This window comes from Taudactylus pleione, unplaced genomic scaffold, assembly GCF_031769625.1.
Source record: "Taudactylus pleione unplaced genomic scaffold, aTauple2 ptg000154l, whole genome shotgun sequence".
Classification (NCBI taxonomy): domain Eukaryota; kingdom Metazoa; phylum Chordata; class Amphibia; order Anura; family Myobatrachidae; genus Taudactylus; species Taudactylus pleione.
In genome coordinates, this window is record NW_028284556.1 from 5196965 (window position 1) to 5216102 (window position 19138).

The following is a 19138-nucleotide window of genomic DNA, read 5'->3' on the forward strand; positions in this document are numbered from 1 at the left end:
ACTCCTAATGTGAAATATGAAAAAAGTGTTGTATATTGTGAATAATAAAAATATATTAAATAATTGATTGTGTCTTATTGTCCCAATGATTACAAATAAAATAATGAACCTGAATCCTTGTTATTAAAATGCATCCAGTTTACACTGAGATCCTGACGATAAGATAAACAAATTATTCAGCTAATATAAGATGATATATCAGAGGTAAATTGTGATACTTGTACTGCAAAAAGTATCCACTAATAACAATTCTCTAATCATTAAACATTGTTGCAATTCCAGTAACTATAAGTGTAATTATGAAAACATATCTTTGGCCAGTAGGTGTCACTATTGTATAGGTAATCATACAATGAAATGACAACTGGTGATCTGTGAATAATGTAAATTGCTCAAGGTCTCTAGAATACTAGTAAGATTGCAACTAAGAATAAACAAGAGATATGGTAAGAACTTACCTTTGTTATCTCTGTTTCTACGAAGTCCTTAGGATACCTTAGGGTATAGGCATGGGGTTGTCCATGGGCACCACACAGTTAAAGATGTCATCCCAGGATGCACAGGGCCCCCTCCTATATCCCGCCCCCAGGCCAAGGCACCTCAGCTTTAGTATCAAGCCATAGGCCGGAGTGGAGAAAAAGGAAGAAGAAAGTCTGGAACACACAGGAATCACATTCTCACAGAAAAGGAGACAGAAACTGGCGACCAGAACAACACCCTACAGAAGCACAGGGCATCAGGGCGGGCGCCCTGTGGACCCTAAGGACTTCATAGAAACCGAGATAATACCATATCTCTTGTTTTCTACTCCAGGGTCCTTAGGGATCCACAGGGATACCCTGGGGATGTCCCAAAGCAGTATCCTTCAAGGGAGGGGATGCTCCTGTGCAGAGAGGAGAACCCGCCGCCTGAAGGAAGCATCCTGAGAAGCAAATGTGTCAAAGGCGTAATGCCTGACAAAAGTATGGACAGAGGACCACGTGGCTGCCTTGCAAAGCTGAACAGCCGAGGCGCCACAGACCTTGTAGAATGGGCCTTCATGAGTGTACGCCTCAGCGATCGTCGTGCCAATCCAGCATGCCAAAGTCTGTTTATTGGCAAGCCAACCCCTCTTATGAAATCCATATTGGACAAACAAACAGTCCGATTTTCTTAAAGAACTGGTACGGTCCACATAAATTCGCAGAGCCCGTACCACATCCAAAGAAGCCTCACCAGCCGAGAGATCAGATGAATTAAAGGCTGGGACCACAATTTCCTCGTTAATGTGGAAACTAGACACTACTTTAGGAAGGAAGTCGGGACAGGTACGAAGTACTGCCCTGTCCGAATGAAAAATTTGAAAGGGGGGACGACATGAGAGAGCCCCCAAATCCGACACTCTTCTGGCTGAAGTGATAGCCAAAAGGAACACTGTCTTTGCCGTAAGCCATTTCAAATCCACGGAACCCAAAGGTTCAAATGGAGGACCCTGGAGCGCTCTCAGGACCACTGCCAGACCCCAAGGAGCCACCGGAGGGACAAAGGAAGGCTGGATGCGAAGGACTCCCTGCATAAAGGTGCGGCTATCAGGCAGCGTAGCAATCCTATATTGAAACCAAACCGACAGGGCAGAAACATGCACCTTCAGTGAGGCGAGGCATAGACCTAGATCCAAGCCCGCCTCTAGGAAAGCCAAGACTCTTGATATCCGAAACTCGTGGGGATCATACCCTTTAGGGCGACACCACTCAAAATAGGTAAGCCACACCCTGTGGTAAATTCTAGCTGAAGTCGGCTTCCGAGCCCATAGCTTGGTATTCACCACCGCTCTAGAGAAACCCTTGGACCTCAAGAGCCACGCCGTCAAAGACAGCCGACTGTGGCTAGGACCCTGAGACAACAGGTCCGGCCGCTGAGGTAACAGCAATGGAGTGTCGATGGACAGACCCTGAAGATCCAATTCCATCTGGGCCACCAGCAGGATCTTGCCTCCTTCCTGCCTGAAGTTTCGAATTACTCAAGGCAGCAGGGACAACGGAGGAAACAGGTACGCGAACTGGAAGTTCCAACGTGCCGACAGAGCGTCCACCAGGAGAGCTCCTGCGGTTGTGTCTGGAGGCCATGAGGTCTATTTCGGAAAGGCCCCACTTGTCCACCAGGAGCTGGAACACCTCCTGGTGAAGAAACCATTCCCCCGGGTGTACATCGTGGCGGCTGAGGAAGTCCGGTTCCCAATTGAGCACGCCTGGAATGAAGACGGCCGAGATGGCTGGGAGATTGCCTTCTGCCCAAGTCAGAATGCAGGACACCTCCCTTAGAGCCTCTTGGCTTCGAGTTGCTCCCTGACGCTTTAGGTAAGCCACCGTGATGGCGTTGTCTGACTGAACCTGCACAGGTTTCCCCTGCAGGAACGGTCTTGCTTGCTGGAGCGCTTTGAACATTGCCCGAAGTTCCAATATGTTTATCGGAAGATCCGACTCCTCTGATGTCCACCGGCCCTGTAAGACGTGTGGACCTGTCACAGTGCCCCAGCCCTGAAGGCAGGCATCCGTTGTTAGAAGGACTCAAACCGAAATCCAAAACGGACATCCCCTGGTGAGATGAGACTTCTGTAACCACCAAGTCAGGGGCATGCGCACCTCCGAAGTGAGCCTGATCATCTGTGTCTTTATTTGACAGGGAATTCTATCCCATCTGGAAAGGATCAACATCTGCAGAGGCCTGGAATGGAACTGGGCATACTCCACCATGTTGAACGTTGACACCATGGAACCCAGTAACTTCATTGCCGAGAGAAGAGACACTCAGCGACTCCTTAGAACATGGTGTATCTTGGACTGCAACAGGGCTATCTTTTCTTCTGTCAAGAAGATCCTCTGTTGCTGAGAGTCCAACAATGCCCCGAGATGGACCATTCTCTGAGAAGGAATTAGAGAGGACTTCTTCCAGTTCACTAACCAACCGTGAGCCTGCAACACAGATATTGTCAGTTGCAGATGGCTGCAAAGAACCTGTGGCGACCCTGCCAACAACAGAAGGTCATCCAAGTAAGGTAACAGGCGAACTCCCTGCAACCGCAGGTGTGCCGCCATGACCTTTGTGAACACCCGAGGAGCCGTGGAAAGGCCAAACGGTAGAGCCCGAAACTGGTAATGATGGTCCGATATCGCAGATCTGAGGTAACGCTGATGAACCCTGGCAATGGGCATATGCAAGTAAGCATCCTGAACATCCAGGGATACCATAAAATCCCCAGGCTGCAAAACACAGGTGTGGGAGCGCTAACAATATATCATATAATGAATCTAATGGAATGTTGTAAATAGATAAATACACATTTAATAATACAAATGTACAATTATAAATCAAAAAGAATTCTATACATAAATAACGGATAGAAATAAAAAATAAATACACATGTTGTCCTTATGGAAAAAAAATATCATCACAGATAAAAAAACAAATATTGAATAATGAGTAAAATAATAAGTCCTCAAGATGGATACAAAAGTGCTGTATGCAGCGGAGATATTAACGAAAAAATAAATAATATGAGTAATAGTCCAGAATCCAAATAGCCAAATACTGTTAAAAAAATAAAGCCAAGTGAACGTGCTGGATATTTCCAGTGGCTTACCCGTTCGATGCAGTTAATAATGTGGGTATTCGGTAGCAAAGGATCTGGGTGAAATCTCTGCTCATAAGTCTCGGCAAGGAGAGCAGCTGATTGCGGAGTCTCGTAGTGTAGATGAGCGGTGCGGCTCTGTGACACCGAGCGGCTGGTAAGTGTGCCGCTCTTGCAGCTAGCGACGTCTCGCTAAGCTGTTATTAGCAGTCTGGGGTCATCTCTTAGTTAGCCGCGGCATGTGGAGCCGAAATCAGTAAGAATTGAACAGGGCATATGTAGAGAAAAGCCTCTGGTTGGTGTGGTAACCGCTTCTTGGGGCAAGCTTCTTAGCATAGCTAAAACAATAGAATGCAGAGTCTCCATTCGGAACCGAGGGACTCTTAACTTGTTCAGGGACTTGAGGTTGAGGATAGGTCGGAATGATCCATTTGGCTTTTGAACCAGAAAAAGGTTGGAGTAATATCCGGTCCCCCTTAGAGATAACGGAACAGGCTCTATTACTCCCATCTGAAGCATTGAGCGCACCACCTCCTGAATCGCTAGGGCCTTCCCTGGATCTGAAGGAAGGTCTGCTGCAAAGAACTGATGAGGAGACCTTTTGCGGAAGGAGAGGACGTATGCCTGAGATACCACCTCCCTTACACAAGTGTCTGTGGTGGTCTGGAACCAACACTGGGCGTATCGCAGAAGTCGGCCTCCCACCTTGGGATCCCCCAAGGGGAGGCCCAACCCGTCAGGCTGAGGGTTTGTCGTCCGGCTTGGCGGCTGGACGTCTGGTACTCCAAGCTTGTTTCTTGGGTTTAGCTGTCTTCTTGGGTCCTGAAGGTCTCGGAAAGGACTGCACCTAAGGTTTTCCTGGAGACCGATAGGGCCGAAAGGACGGGTTTTTAAACCCAGATGGAGTCTGAGCTGAAGGTAGACATGCAGATTTGGCTGCCACCAGCGTGTCCACTATCTTGTCCAAAGTTGGCACAAACAGACCTGCCCTTTATAAGGTAAGCATTCCAGGCATTTCTTGGATTCAGCATCCGCCCTCCAAGAACGTAACCACAAGGAGCGTCGAGCGGCAACAGCCGCTGCGGAAATCCTAGAAGTAAGCAGGCTCAAATCCAAAGCTGCTTCATTAATATATGTAGCGGAATCCCGAAGGTTACCCACTAACACCACCTGTTCGCTGGTACCCACTGAAGCAAATGATGTTTCCAAAGCATCCGCCCATCTTTCCATAGCCTGGGCCACCCAGCAAACCGCCATAGCTGGTCTAGATGCACTTTCAGTGAGGGAATAGATAGACTTAAGGCACACCTCCACCTTACGGTCTGTAGCGCCTGTGAGAGAAGACATAGACGGCGTAGGCAGAGTTGCGCTCTTTACTAAGCGCGTCATATGAGAATCCACCTGAGGAGGAGACTCCCATTTAGTGAAATAATCTTCCACAAAGGGATATGCACGGGTTAAACGCTTGTGAGGCTGAAATCTTTTTCCTGGTGATTTCCACGCCTCTTACATGTGATCAACTAGTTGACCAGATAGAGGGAAAACTGCTGCAGCTCCTCTAACCTCCTTGAAATAAGCATGGGTAGGTGTTGCAGGAAGGTTGTCGTCAGTAATCACCATGGCCACACGGACCGCCCGTATAAGACCTGGAATATAAATTCTAGACTTAACCTCCGCCCCTGCTCGAGGAGTGTCAGTGTCTGACAAATCTAGAATTTCGCCCTCATCAGACGACCCATCATCTTCATCATCCTGTGTGGATGGATATGACAATAATGGTCTTTTAGCAGGTCTAGACTGATCCTGCTGAGTGTTCTGCACCCCAGAATTAGTCCAACCAGAGTCTGTCGGAGTAAGGACCTGTTGCGGGGGGCACTGTGTCATTACTATCGGCCCCGGAACCCCTAGAACAAATCAGAACTTGATTTATATATAAATACACAGTGTATATGGCATTAGAAATGTAATCGATATATCAATTTTTACTTCACTACCGCGCTGTTCAGATCAAACTTGAATACCTATTCTGAACTCAAGTAATGACCAGTGCTCCAAATCTCTGTCATACCATAGCGCTATTGAGAATAAACAGTGCCGTATTTATAAAGACTCAATGTGTATGCCAGCAGTAATATAGCTGATTGATAAATCCTTGCTGTACCATAGCGCTATTTAAACTTTATAGTGCCTAGTTTATTTACTCATGACCTGTATTTAAGCCACACGGTAATTAGGAGTACTAATTCTGAATAGATACAATACTCAGGGCTTGATACTATGAATACAATGTCTGGACCTACCAGTAATTAATCTTAGTTGCAAACTTACTAATATTTTAGAGACCTTGAGCAATTTACATTATTCACAGATCCCCAGTGTCATTTCATTATATGATTACCTATACAATAGTGACACCTACTGGCCAAAGATATGCAGTTACTGGAATTGCAACAGTGTTTAACTATTAGAGAATTGTTATTAGTGGATACTTTTTGCAGTACAAGTATCACAATTTACCTCTCTGATATATCATCTTATATTAGCTGAATCATTTGTCTATCTTATCGTCAGGATCTCAGTGTAAACTGGATGCATTATAATAACGAGGATTCAGGTTCATTACTTTATTATAATCATTGGGACAATAAGACACAATCATTTATTTAATATATTTTTATTATTCACAATATACAACACTTTTTTTTCATATTTCACGTTAGGAGTTTACTTACATTTTAAAAGCAGTGAATTAAAAGTTAGATTTTATATTTATCTTTAGTGTGCCAACAAAGAGGACATTTCTTTCTCTTCTTGTGTTTCGATTGTGATTTATCATTGTCCTCGGCAGCACCCCCATCTACCACACAAATAATGTCATTTGAGAATTGTTAAATTGGGGCAATTGTGTTCTCTCTCTCTCTCTCTATATATACCTACTAGTGCCTAAGCTTTTCCCATATCCCTTTTCCCTGATATACTTTCTCTAGCTTGGTCATCAGCACGATGCTGCAGGCGCGCAAGCCTGCCTCCACCAGGATTTACCACAAAGTATGGCATACCTATTTTCAGTGGTGTGGCACGAGAAATTATGATCCCCAGGTGTTTCGTGTTTCTAGGATTTTGATATTCCTTCCGTCTGGTTTGGACCTCGGCTTACACCTAGCTTCTTTGAAAGTTCATGTATCTGCACTATCTGGGTGGTTCCAGCGAAGAATTGGTCCACTGCCAGATATCCGCACCTTTTTCCAGGGTGCTCTCAGGATTCAGCCTCCCTTTGTTCCCCCAGTGGCTCCTTGGGATTTGGCGGTAGTTCTTCGGGCCCTCCATGGTTCTCCTTTGGAACCACTAGAGTCAGTGGACCTCAAATGGTTGACTATTAAGACTCTTTTTCTCCTGGCGATTGCTTCGGCCAGGAGGATGTCAGAATTGGGGGCGCTTTCCTGTCGTCCTCCCTTTCTGATTTTTCAACAAAGAGAGGGCGGTGCTTCGCACTCATCCGGGTTTTCTTCCTAAGGTGGTTTCTAAATTCCACATTAATAAGGAAATTGTACCGGCCTTTCAGTCACCTGACCTCTCGGCTGGTGAGGCCTCCTTGGATGTGGTCCGAGCTCTCCAGATTACCGGACTAGTTCCATTCGGAAGTCTGATTCCTTATTCATCCTCTTTGGTTTTCACAAGAGGGGATGGCCTGCCAACAAACAAACTTTGGCTAGATGGCTCCGTTTGGCTATTTCTGAGGCTTATACATAGGAGGGCTTGCCTGTTCCAGCCTCTGTTAAAGCTCATTCTACTCGGTCTGTGGGCCCCTCATGGGCAGCCATGGCACCTCGGCTGTTCAGCTGTGTAAGGCAGCCACGTGGTCTTCCATCCAGACTTTTCTGAGGTTCTATGCGTTTGACACCTTCGCCGCTCAGGATGCTTCCTTCGAGCACTGGATTCTACTTTCAGCAAAGGAGCGTCCCTGTCCTTAATTGGACTGCTCTGGGACATCCCCAAGGTCAACCCTATGGACCCTGAAGAAGAAAATGAGAGATATGGTAAGAACTTACCTTTGTTATCTCTTTCTTCGAAGTCCATAGGGTCCACAGGGCGCCCGCCTTGATGCACCTGACTTCATATGGGCTGTGTTGCTGGTCACCGGTTTTCCATCTCCCTTTCTGTGAGTATGGTTCTTGTGTGTTCCAGTCTTCCTTCTGTTTTTCTTCCTCCGGCCTTGGCTACTTAACAACTGAGGTGCCTGTGGCTTGGGGGCAGTGTATAGAGGATGGACCCAGTGCATCCTGGGAGCTAAAGCTTTAACTGCGTGGTGCCCGTGGATCCAGATCCATCTATACTCCAAGGTCAACCATGTGGACCTCGAAGAATGAGAGATAACAAAGGTAAGTTCTTACCATATCTCTCTTTCTGTTTGTGCCCGAATGGAGCAACAATTGAACTGCTCCGTTCGGGCGCCCATTAGTCAGAGCCGCCATGGAAAACAATGGAATTGCCCCCAATGAACATAGTTCTTGGTAGTGATTAGAATGGCATTATAGCTCTGCATTCGTTCACTAACCTACAATTAAGTCATCCCAGTTATAATAGGTTACATAGTTTGAATATTTTTTTTACAATGACATGTATTTCACCTTCTAATGCAGTTCTCATTGAGTTTTTCGACACAAGCTGTTCAGTAACTGTGTCCCCTATCACTTGTGGAGTGCATTAGTGTGGTGGCTCTTGGTTAACATTTGTCCTTTGTTTTGTCACTTATCTAATACACTTTAACACTTCACTTGCTTTCTTTCACAAATGTGGTGCCCCAGGATGGTTTGGTTGGACTGGCTTGGGGTTGTCCCACGCCCCTAGACTTGAACCTTACGCTTCTCTTGCACAGAAGAGATCGCAGGACTGCTGACCAGGGCTAGATATGTTGGAGTAGCAGTCCTTTCACAACTAGGGCAAGCTGGAGTGTGGCTGCAGTAAATGAAACAATAGGTATAGATAGGGTACACAAGCAGCAACAAATAATGGTCTGGGTACGTCTTGTAACTAAGGGAAGGAATGACCAGGACTGTAGTGAATAGCAGGATAACAAGGCAAGACTAGACTGAACAAGACAAGAAAAGACTATCAGACAAGAACTGGATACAACAAAATAAACACAGAGTACTAGATGTGGCCTAGAAGCCGAGGTGTGGTTTAGACAGCTGGAACGCGGCTTGGAGAGCCGGGTGATACTGGGCTGAGTAAGCAGTCTGCAGACTGAGGTGCGGCTGAGATAGCCGAGGTGCGGTTTTGAGACCAGGGTAGTTCTTGGCAAAGAAGCAGCCCGCCAGCTGAGGTGCGGATGAGACAGCCAAGGTGCTGCTTTGAGAGCTGGGTAGTTCTTGGCAAAGAATCAGCCTGCGGGGTGAGGTGCGGCTGAGACAGCCGAGGTGCGGCTTTGAGAGCCGGGTGGGAGTTGGCTAGGTGCGGCAGCAGCCGAGTAAAGTTGTAACAAAGTCTCTGGGGTTGGTGCGCAGGATAGCGTACTAATGTCACTGGAGTGCGGCCTGTGCTGCCAAGTTGACATGCGCAGCTGACGCTGTAGTGCGGCCTGTGCCGCTGGGTTGACACAAGCAGCTGACGCTGTAATGCAGCCTGTGTCGCCAGGTTGACACAAGCAGCTGAGATGGTCTTGGCAGGATCCTAAACAGCAGACAGGTGGATTCAGATGCTGCAGTAACACATACTAGAGGCAGTGAGGTGGAGAACACTGCATGTATCAAGATGAATGCAGACAGACAGGACTGTGGTATAATACTGCAGGGCTGAATGGAGACAGGATCCAGATTCAATAACAGAAGTACTCAGTAGACCGGCAAGCACTTAGGAACTGAACACAGCAAACATACACTGATAATGACACAGTATAACCGGCATGCAGTGAAGAGCTGGCTGAAATTTAACAGAAGCAGGGTCCAATCAGAACCAATACCTGGAGAGAGCAATTCCTAATCAAAGGCATGTATGCACCTTCTCTGCACACAGACAGCTAGGTAATTAGTGAGCACATGATACAAAACACACAGACAGACATGAATGACAGGCTATGATCTAAACATAGACAAGACAGGATTTCCAGCTACCTGCAAAAAGCCAGAACAAGGATAGGACATGATGCAGTATCCCAGTAACAACTACTGTATGACTGGGAACTGCCACCAAGATGATCTGCTAACCGCAGATCCTAACAGAACCCCGTAAATGTGAGGGACTTCCGATGATGAAGTTACTTGGACGTGGTGGGGGAGATGATAACTTTGGCCAAAATTATGGCTAAAAACTCTTTTATCTGATGCAAATGTATTATATTTTTGCATAGAAATGTTTGTATAGTGCACCTAAATTAATTTTTTCTGTGTATGTACTAAAAGTCTCAGTATGGTAGCACCTCTCATTACTTGTAGTTAGGGTGTGCAATCTAGGGTCCCTTCCCTATATAACAGACCTGCACGACCAAGTAAATTGTGCAATTAAACTAATATAACAGGGATCAAACTATGGATACTACTACTACTGGAAGCCTGAACTTTCGAACCATAAAATAATTAAAATTGTGAGGGCCAACAATATTAGCTGAAGTATGCTGTAGTGAGGGTAGCTTTGATTAAAATGACAATAAAACATTAAGCAACAACAGGCTTCACCTACCTCTAAAAAAAACTTGGTGCTTATTTAAATAAGAGGCAAACTATTTTGTAGAATGTGACAGTTATCAAATACTGAGTTGCAATTAAAATGATACATCATATGGGTATGTGCCTATATATATAAAATCAAATAGACGAGGCGGCACTCGCCAGACTGATTGTAGTAAAAAGTTAATGTTTTGGGGATGTTCCCAGTCTTCAGGGACAAAGGTGTACTGAACAAACACTAACAACAAACTTATATACCTGCACCAAATGTGTAATTATTGTTTATTACACTCACCTGTCAGCGCAGCCTCGGGTGTCCAATGACCGCACGTGGGAATCATGCGTCACGGTAAGTGAACACAGGCCGCGTCAGACAGCTAAGCACACACACGAGGTAACCATATGGTTATTAGGGACGCCAAATAGATACTAAATAACAGTGCACTGTTACAAAGAAACACTACAATGTAACCAAGCGTCTCTATCATTAAACCTATACACACGTGTAATAAAAACATTATTTAAAAACTAGCATTATATTGAGAACAGATATTATATTATCACAAAAGTGCTTATATGGCAGTGCTTATTCGTAATTGTATATAAAGCGACACTGTTAAATAGGCCAAACAGGACATATATCACATCAGATATAGATGTTTACAATATAGATACTATGGATAATATACAGTAAACATTTAAAAATCTATTCAATTAGGGAGCGAAAAGTCCATGCTGGACTTTTGACTCCACATCGGAGCTTTTCTGGCGATAAAGTATCGGGCGCGTGACCGCTTTAAAATGAGCAAAAACAAAGTATTAAAAAGTGAAAGTTAGATTTAGGATTGTTTAGTTGTCCCATTACTTTTGGCCCCTTAAAAAGTGGGAGGTACATTTAGAAACTGTTGTAATTCCTACATCGTTCACCTGATTTGGATGTAATTACCCTCAAATTAAATCTGAAAGTCTGCAGTTAAAGCACATCTTGTTTGTTTCATTTCAAAGCCATTGTGGTGGTGAATAGAGGCCAAAATATGAAAATTCTGTCAATGTCCCAATATTTATGCACCTGACTGTATATATATATATATATATATATATATACACACATTCTTGCCATCTCCTTATATCACTGTTATAGAGTGTCGTCAAAAGCCCTTGGTGATGCATGGGATGTGGCCATCCAGTCATTGATGTGGAGTAGGCCAAAGGAAAAAAAATAATTGCTATTTCAGTCAGTTACCATACTTGACTACAGACCACTAGAAGTATTTTGCTCCTCTGCCTGTTATGATCAGCCACATTTTGCTGAGAAAACCTTCTATTGACTTCCACACGACATTAAATCAGTAGTTCTCAATTCTGGTTCTCCAACCCTCAAATGATCATCCTCAAGTGTTCCCAACAGGAGATGATATGAGGATTTCTGTCTGTGGAAGCAGGTGGAATAAATACTGACCCAACAAAACAGATTAATCCAGAGGTTAACAAACACGGTCCTCAAGGCACCACAACAGTTCAGATTTTGGAGATATCCATGGTTGTGCACCGATGTAATTTAAATCAGATCTTCCAGCTTATTCCTCACATGCCTTGTCCTGCTGCCTAACCGCTTCCCTCATATGCAACACCCTGCTCACTATCATCTATCACATGCCATTACCCATACCACCCAACAGTCCCAATTTCAGAGGGACAGTCCCGCTTTTTAGGCACTGTCCCACTTGTGGGCAGCAGTGTTTCCGAGGGGAGTTTGGTGGTGCACTCTGTAACTGTTGCTCTTCATAGCAAAGCAGCAGTAAATGGATGACGTGGCACTGTGCCAGAAGAGGCTGGGGCTGCCCTGCAGCTACTGGAGTTTCCAGAGTGTTGAGAATGGTGGCATGACGTGCAGCCACACCCCCATATTGTGCATAAGGGGCGTGGCCTTACGCATTCTCCCCAATATTGAGTTATGCATTACTTTTCTCCCAAATGCCACCTACTGCTTACCAGCTTTTTCTCACATGTCCCTCTGCTTTTCCCAGATATGCCCCTCTGCCTACCAGTTTCTTTCACATGACCCCCTGCTAACCAGCTTTCCTCACATGCCCCTCTGCCCACTAGCTCTTCTTACATGCCACCCCGGTCTGGTATTTATCTTACATGCCACCATCTGCCCACTATATTTTCTTTAAAATGTCCACTACTACACAACAGTTTCATCACACATGTCCCTCTGGCCCCTTTTCCTCATGTGCCACCCTGTCAGATTTTCCCTTTCATGCCCCCTGCCTACCAGCTTTTCCCTCACATATTCATCTGCTCCAAGGGAGGGGATTAACTACTGGCACATGGCACAGGATTCTTTCCTATGCAGCCATTGTCATTTCAACTTACCTGCTTCTCCATCTCAATGGCTGCATAGGAAAGAATCCTGTGCCATGCGACAGTAGTGATTCCCCTTCCCACTGGGGCACAGAGCTTAACTCTGCTCCCGGTAGCCTAAGCCCCTGACACTGATTGGCTTGCGTCCCTCCATGCCCCCCTGCAGCGGTGGCCATCGAGAGGTGCAAACCATCGAAGGTTTCATGTCATTGATGGTAAACACCGATTACACCATCAATAGGTATGGCCATCAGTGGGTTAACTATCTATCATGCAGCTGACACATGATACTGAGAGCAGCAGGACGGAAGAGACCGCCATTGCTTCTTTGTCCTCCTCCTGACTGTAGCCATTAGTTTCATCCTCAATTAGCTGAGCTCTCCAGGTGTTGACCTAATCAATTAACAGGCTCAGTCGATGGTGGGTGGGAGAGATGCACACAGCGGACCCACCAGCTCCCATTGCCCTTGGCAGCTGTCTAAAGCTGCCTAATGGAAGCCCTGGGCCTCCCAGAGACAATTCATCACAGTACATTATCTAATGCATTTCATAGCTCCAAGTTAAGAAAGAGGCTAATTATATCTGCTGCTTAGACTCTTATGTATTCAAGGATAACTTTTTAAATCCAAAATACATTATCTATTCAACATTAAACACATCTGTAATTCTGCCTACTTTAGGTGAGGATTACCTCTTCTTGAAATTGAACAACTGACTTCATATTTTCTTTGTTAGCTCCAGCTTCCAATATTGTGAATGCAATTATAACTGTTAGAACCTATGGTGTTGATAGGTGTCAGCAGTGTGTGATGCAGGTCAGTCCACATGATGAATAGCTTAACCAGTAATTGGTTTATTAACCAGATAGAACACAGGTATACAGTATAACAGGTCCAACCAGGAGCGGGTTAATGCATGTGGTGTGCGGCATTTGGAACACACATCTGCACATACACTCAGTGGTAGCAGTGGAATGTATAGAGCACCCAGCGGTGGAGTACTGGCACCGTTATGTGTGTACACAGTCTCCCTCAAGTAGACACTCAGGTGCACATCCTATTCCTGTGTAGTAAGTAGAGAAATATGTGTGGTAAAGCCGTATATGCACAGTAGCACATTAGGTCAGAGATTGTGCATGTGAAGTCAGCTCATTTCTGTTACTATGGGACCCTGCAGTAGCACCAGCACTGAGAATACAACGTAGAGCGCATTCCTCAACAATCATAAATGTGATGCTAGTCTGTGAAAAAGGGAGGTTTATGCCTGTACAAAATGGGTTCACAGTGCAATGCAGCCTCTATTATTATTACTACACAGAATTCATAACACTAAAATAACGTTTTTAAGGACATTTTCCTTAAATAACGTTATTTTGGTATTCTTGTAGCCACTTAGCACAGGAGATATCACAGATATCTCCTTGCTAAGTTCTCCTGCGTTAATTTGCACACTCCCCATACATTAGTATGGGGATGTGGAAATTGTGGTATTCATCAAATTCCGAAAATTATGAATTTTCGGAATTTGATGCAGTTACTATTCGCCACTGTGAGGTGGCGAATAGCAGAATCGACTTACCTGTATCCGCGTGTGCAGGTCCCCTGACGAGTCCCTCCGGCGCTCTGCTCCGTCCTCAGGCTCCGGAGGCTGGTCGGACATGTGTGCTCCCCAGCAGAGCACAAGAAAGTTTAGAAAAAGAATTTTTTTTTTTTTTATTTTGTAATCTGTCATGTGGTCTGCTGGGAATCCACATGACAGACCAGCAGGACGGAGCCGGAGGCTGCTGCGCGGACAGGTAAGTCGGGGGGGGGGGGGGGGTGAGCGGAGGGGGGAGGGTACACAAACTTAACGCATCTGTAGGCAGTGCTGTGCATGCACTGGTTTTACAGATGTAACAACGCATGCGCAGCACTGTTTCCAGATGCGATAAGGTAGTGTAGGCAGGGAAAAGTATCTATTTCCCGAAAAGCTGTCATCGCAAAAATGACAGCTTTTCGGAATAGATACTTATGGAGAGGTGGAATGATGAATTCCACCTATAATTAGCTAGAACTCCATGAGAGTTCTAAAGCTAATTATCTCCAGAGAATTTTTAAGTTTAATGAATAGGCCCCTCAGGCTGATGCTGCATAATTATTATAATTTATTTATGTCACCACAAGTGTTCCGCAGCGCCTTACAAAGTACATAAACAAATAGGTGACCAGTGACGTACAGTACAGTACAATACAATGCAGGACAAGGACACGGATAATATACATTGCTACATTAGCGACCATAACACCCACATAGGCAGCAGAGCATAAGCAACCAAGTGTTAAGTGCCCTAGTGGGAAGTAAGAAGTAGATGAAAGTAAAGTAGGGAGAAGCACAAGAGGTAGAGGGCCCTGCTCGTAAGAGCTTACGTTCTAAAAGGGAGGGGCAGGCAAATTGGTGTGACACAGATGGGACAGACGGGAAGGAAGGAACATGTAGCAGCAGGGTAGGATGAGAGCTGGAAGGCTTTAATGAAGTAGTGGGTCTTGAGAGCCTGTTTGAATGATTGTAGAGAACTGGAAAGTATGATGGGGAGAGGGAGAGAGCTCCAAAGTAGGGGAGCAGCACGAGCAAAATCTTGAAGGCTGGAGTGGGAGAAAGTAATCAGTTGGCATGAAAGGCTGTGTGCATTAGTTGAGCGAAGAGGGTGGACAGGAGAGTGCAGGAAGATGAGATCAGAGATGTAAATGGGTGAAGAGTGGGTGAGGGCAGGGGTGTATCTACAATGGGTGCAGGGTGTGTGGGGCACACGGACTCCCGGGTCCAGGGGGCCCTCACACCCTGCACCCATATTATCTAAAACTCACCTGTCCGTGGTCCCGCGTCGGGTGTCAGCGCTACACAGAACACTTGAAAATGGCCGCCGTGGACATTTTTCCAGAGTTCTGCGCATGCGCAGTAGACTCTGGACACATTCTAGTGCCCAGAGTCTACTGATTCTGCAGTGGCCGACCAAACCATGTCAGTCAGTTGCCGGCCCCGGGGAGAGAGGAGGGGGCCCCGCACAGGGAATGCACACGGGCCCCCTCCTCTCTTAAGACGCCCCTGGGTGAGGGCTTTGAAAGCGAGTGTGAGAACCTTGAATTGGGTTCTGAAAAGGAAGGGGAGCCAGTGGATGGCTTGTAGGAGAGGGGAGGCAGATGTAGAGCGTTTGGAGAGGAAGATGAGATGAGCAGCAGCATTGAGGACAGACTGGAAAGGAGAGAGATGGGATTTGGGGAGGTCAGATAGGAGGAGGTTACAGTAGTCTAGCCTGGAGATGACCAGCGAGTGTATGAGGGTGAGATAAGGTCTGACCTGGAAATATTTTTAAGATGGAAACGACAGGACTGCGAGAGGTTCTGGATATGTGGCTTGAAAGAGAGGGACAAGTCCAGGATAACTCCAAGACAGCGCACTATGGGACTAGATGAGATAGTTGTGCCATCAATTGATAAAGAAATAGTGATAAGTGAGGTTATGTGGGAAGACGATCACCTCAGTCTTAGACATGTTAAGTTTAAGAAATCGCTGGGAATCCAGGAAGAGATAGCAGAGAGACAGTTGGAGATATGAGTCAATAGAGAGGGGGAGAGATCAAGTGAGGAAAGGTAGACCTGAGTATCATCAGCATAGAGATGATAATGGAGGTCAAAAGAGCTGATGAGTTCACCTAGAGAGGACGTATAGAGGGAGTATAGGAGAGGTCCAAGAACAGAACCTTGAGGACCACCTACTGTAAGAGACTGTGGGGGGAAGGGGAAGAGGAGTCATGAGAGGAAACAGAGAAGGATCGGTCAGAGAGGTAGGATGACAGCCAGGAGAGAGCAGTATCACGTAGAATGAAGGATTTGAAGTAGGAGAGGGCGGTCCACAGTGTCAAAAGCAGCATAGAGGTCAAGGAGAACGAGCAGAGAGTAATGGCCCTTGGATTTGGCAGCAAGGAGGTCATTGCTGACTTTCATGAGGGCAGTTTCAGTGGAGTGGAGATAATGGAAGCCAGACTGAAAAGGGTCAAGGAGGGAGTGAGAGGAAAGAAAAGAGGTAAAGTGCTTGTAAACAATACGCTCAAGGAGTTTGGATGCAAAAGGGAGGAGAGATGGGTCGGTAGTTAGAGAGAATGGTAGGATCAAGGGTGGAGACAAAGGCATGCTTGAATGCAGAAGGGACAGTGCCTGATGAGAGAGAGAGATTAAGGAGGTGGGCAAGATGGGAGCAAGCAGGAGAAAGGTAGCGGAGGAGACGAGAGGGAATAGGGTCAAGGGGGGAGGACTGAATGAGGGCTATGACTTCCTCAGAATATATACACTGGTGACTGAGGGAGCTGCTAGCAGGGGCATATATGGCAGTGTGTACAGCGTTGACATTTTGGAAATATGAGAAAGATGTATTATTAACAAACATATAGGGGCAATTAGGTGCCGAATTTTAGGCTTAAAAAAAAATTAGGTAGACATCAAGCCCAAATTTTAAATACTGCGTGTATGTGCGCTCATGATACCCATGGAATTAAATTTCAAAGAAAAAAGGCCGCAAAATGATTTGCAGGAAAACACAGAACAGTTACCGATTTGTTTTGGCCACTCCTATAGTCTCTCACCCTCCCTGTCAGCCCCCCTCCTGTTGGTGCCAGGTTGAATTGTTGGTCCAGTTGCGGAGGAGGATGCTGGAAGGAGGAGGGGGCTTACAGGAGATGTAGTTCCTGCTGCTGAAACCGACACACACCGAAGGAGCAGGACAGTGCTGCAGAACAGGGCCGGCTTTAGGGGTGTTCGAACTGAGTGGTTGCACAGGGGCGCCACCCATAGAGGGCGCACCCCTCCCCAACATCCCGATTTCAGTGGGACATTACTGTCCTGCTGTTCCATCCGTGGGCCAAAGTGGTCCGCGAGTGGTCAAATCGGGAGGTTGGGGACCCCCCACTGCCGCAGCTGTACGGCGGTACCGGACCTTGGAGACTCTGAATGGATGCTGCGCGCATGCGCACGGCATCCATTCAGAGACAGGAGAGGGCTGGGGGAAGCCCATCTAGTGAGGCTCCCCACAGCCTGATGTTATTTGGAGGCGGACATGCCTACTAATAATGTCACACAGGGGGGCGTGACCTATGGTAATTAGGCCACACCCCCATTTCCGGTCGCAAGCAAAGATAGGGCGCGCTGGAGGGGGCCGGCACAGGGTGCTCCGACCCCTGGAGCCGGCCCTGCTGCAGAAGTTTAGTAATTATGGACCACAGTAATTAGGCTAATTGGAAACTTCCAATGGCTTAGTCATTTGGGGGGGGGCGTAATTTTTGTAAACTCATACCTAATTAAATATGCCACATAGTGTAAATAATGTTTGCCGTTCATCGAGGTGAAGCAATAACACAGAGATGTATTAAAATATTGGTTGCCAGTGTGGAGAAAACTCCTCCACTGGTAATCTGGCCTAGTCCCACAGCACATCAATAGCAACACCATGGCTCACGGGTGGCCCCTAATGTGTATGGGCAGGATCTTGCATAATTTTGAGATCCTATTATGGCTCGACAGCGCATTTGTGAAGAGGATGGGGATGGTGACGGGAGTGGAGCTACTGGGAAATCATTGCGTCGTTAGTGCTGATCATGCTTCCCCACCATAGCTCTCTATGGGGAATGACATTATTTGTAAAGGTTGAAGGCAGTGCTGGAGATCTCTGATTTCTCCATGGTCAGCCTTTAACTACATTTTAAGAGAAGTGGTAATAACCAGCTTTTACATTTATGGTTGAGGGGGGGGCTGCTACTACACCTCCATTCAGCCATGATTGCCGACAGTTCCCCTAAGTAATATCCGCCACTAACCCCTTTTCTGTGAAAAGAGGATTATCAGTGATTGAAGCATGTACCCCTGTATGTCATTTCCTAAATTTGGATTAAAAAAAGCCACAAGTGCGTGCTATAGGTCCTCAGGACCCCACACATTCTCAGACTCAGAAATGATATAATGAGCTCCAGCTGTTAATCTTTTAAAATGTATCAGTGAGTAATGACTACACCTGTGCTCCTGCTAGATAACCTGGGAAACGTGACCTGTGTGGGGTCCTGAAGACCTAGTTTGCAAACCACTGGGCTAGTGTGACAATACTTTTCAACATGGTGAGGAATAAACTGAGAAACAAATATTTTTTATTTTTAACCTAACAATTGCTAGCTGTGGTAAGAAGTCACAGCAAAGATCACACATCCGCCTAGAGCAGTAATCAGATGTGTCTGGTTGATATATAACACTGACTGACTGCATTACACCGCACGGACTGACTGGCACACTGGTTACAACTTACTAGAGGCCACATGGGGGAGAGAGTTTAGGAAGCAGCGGCTGCTTCCGGGCGGGTTGCAGGGACATATTTAAAACGGAACGCCGGGCTTTACACTGACGCCGTGAACCGTTTTCAATATGTACCTGCTGCAACTCGCCGGAAAGCAGCCGCCGCTTCGTAAATTTTTCGCGAGAAGTGGTAG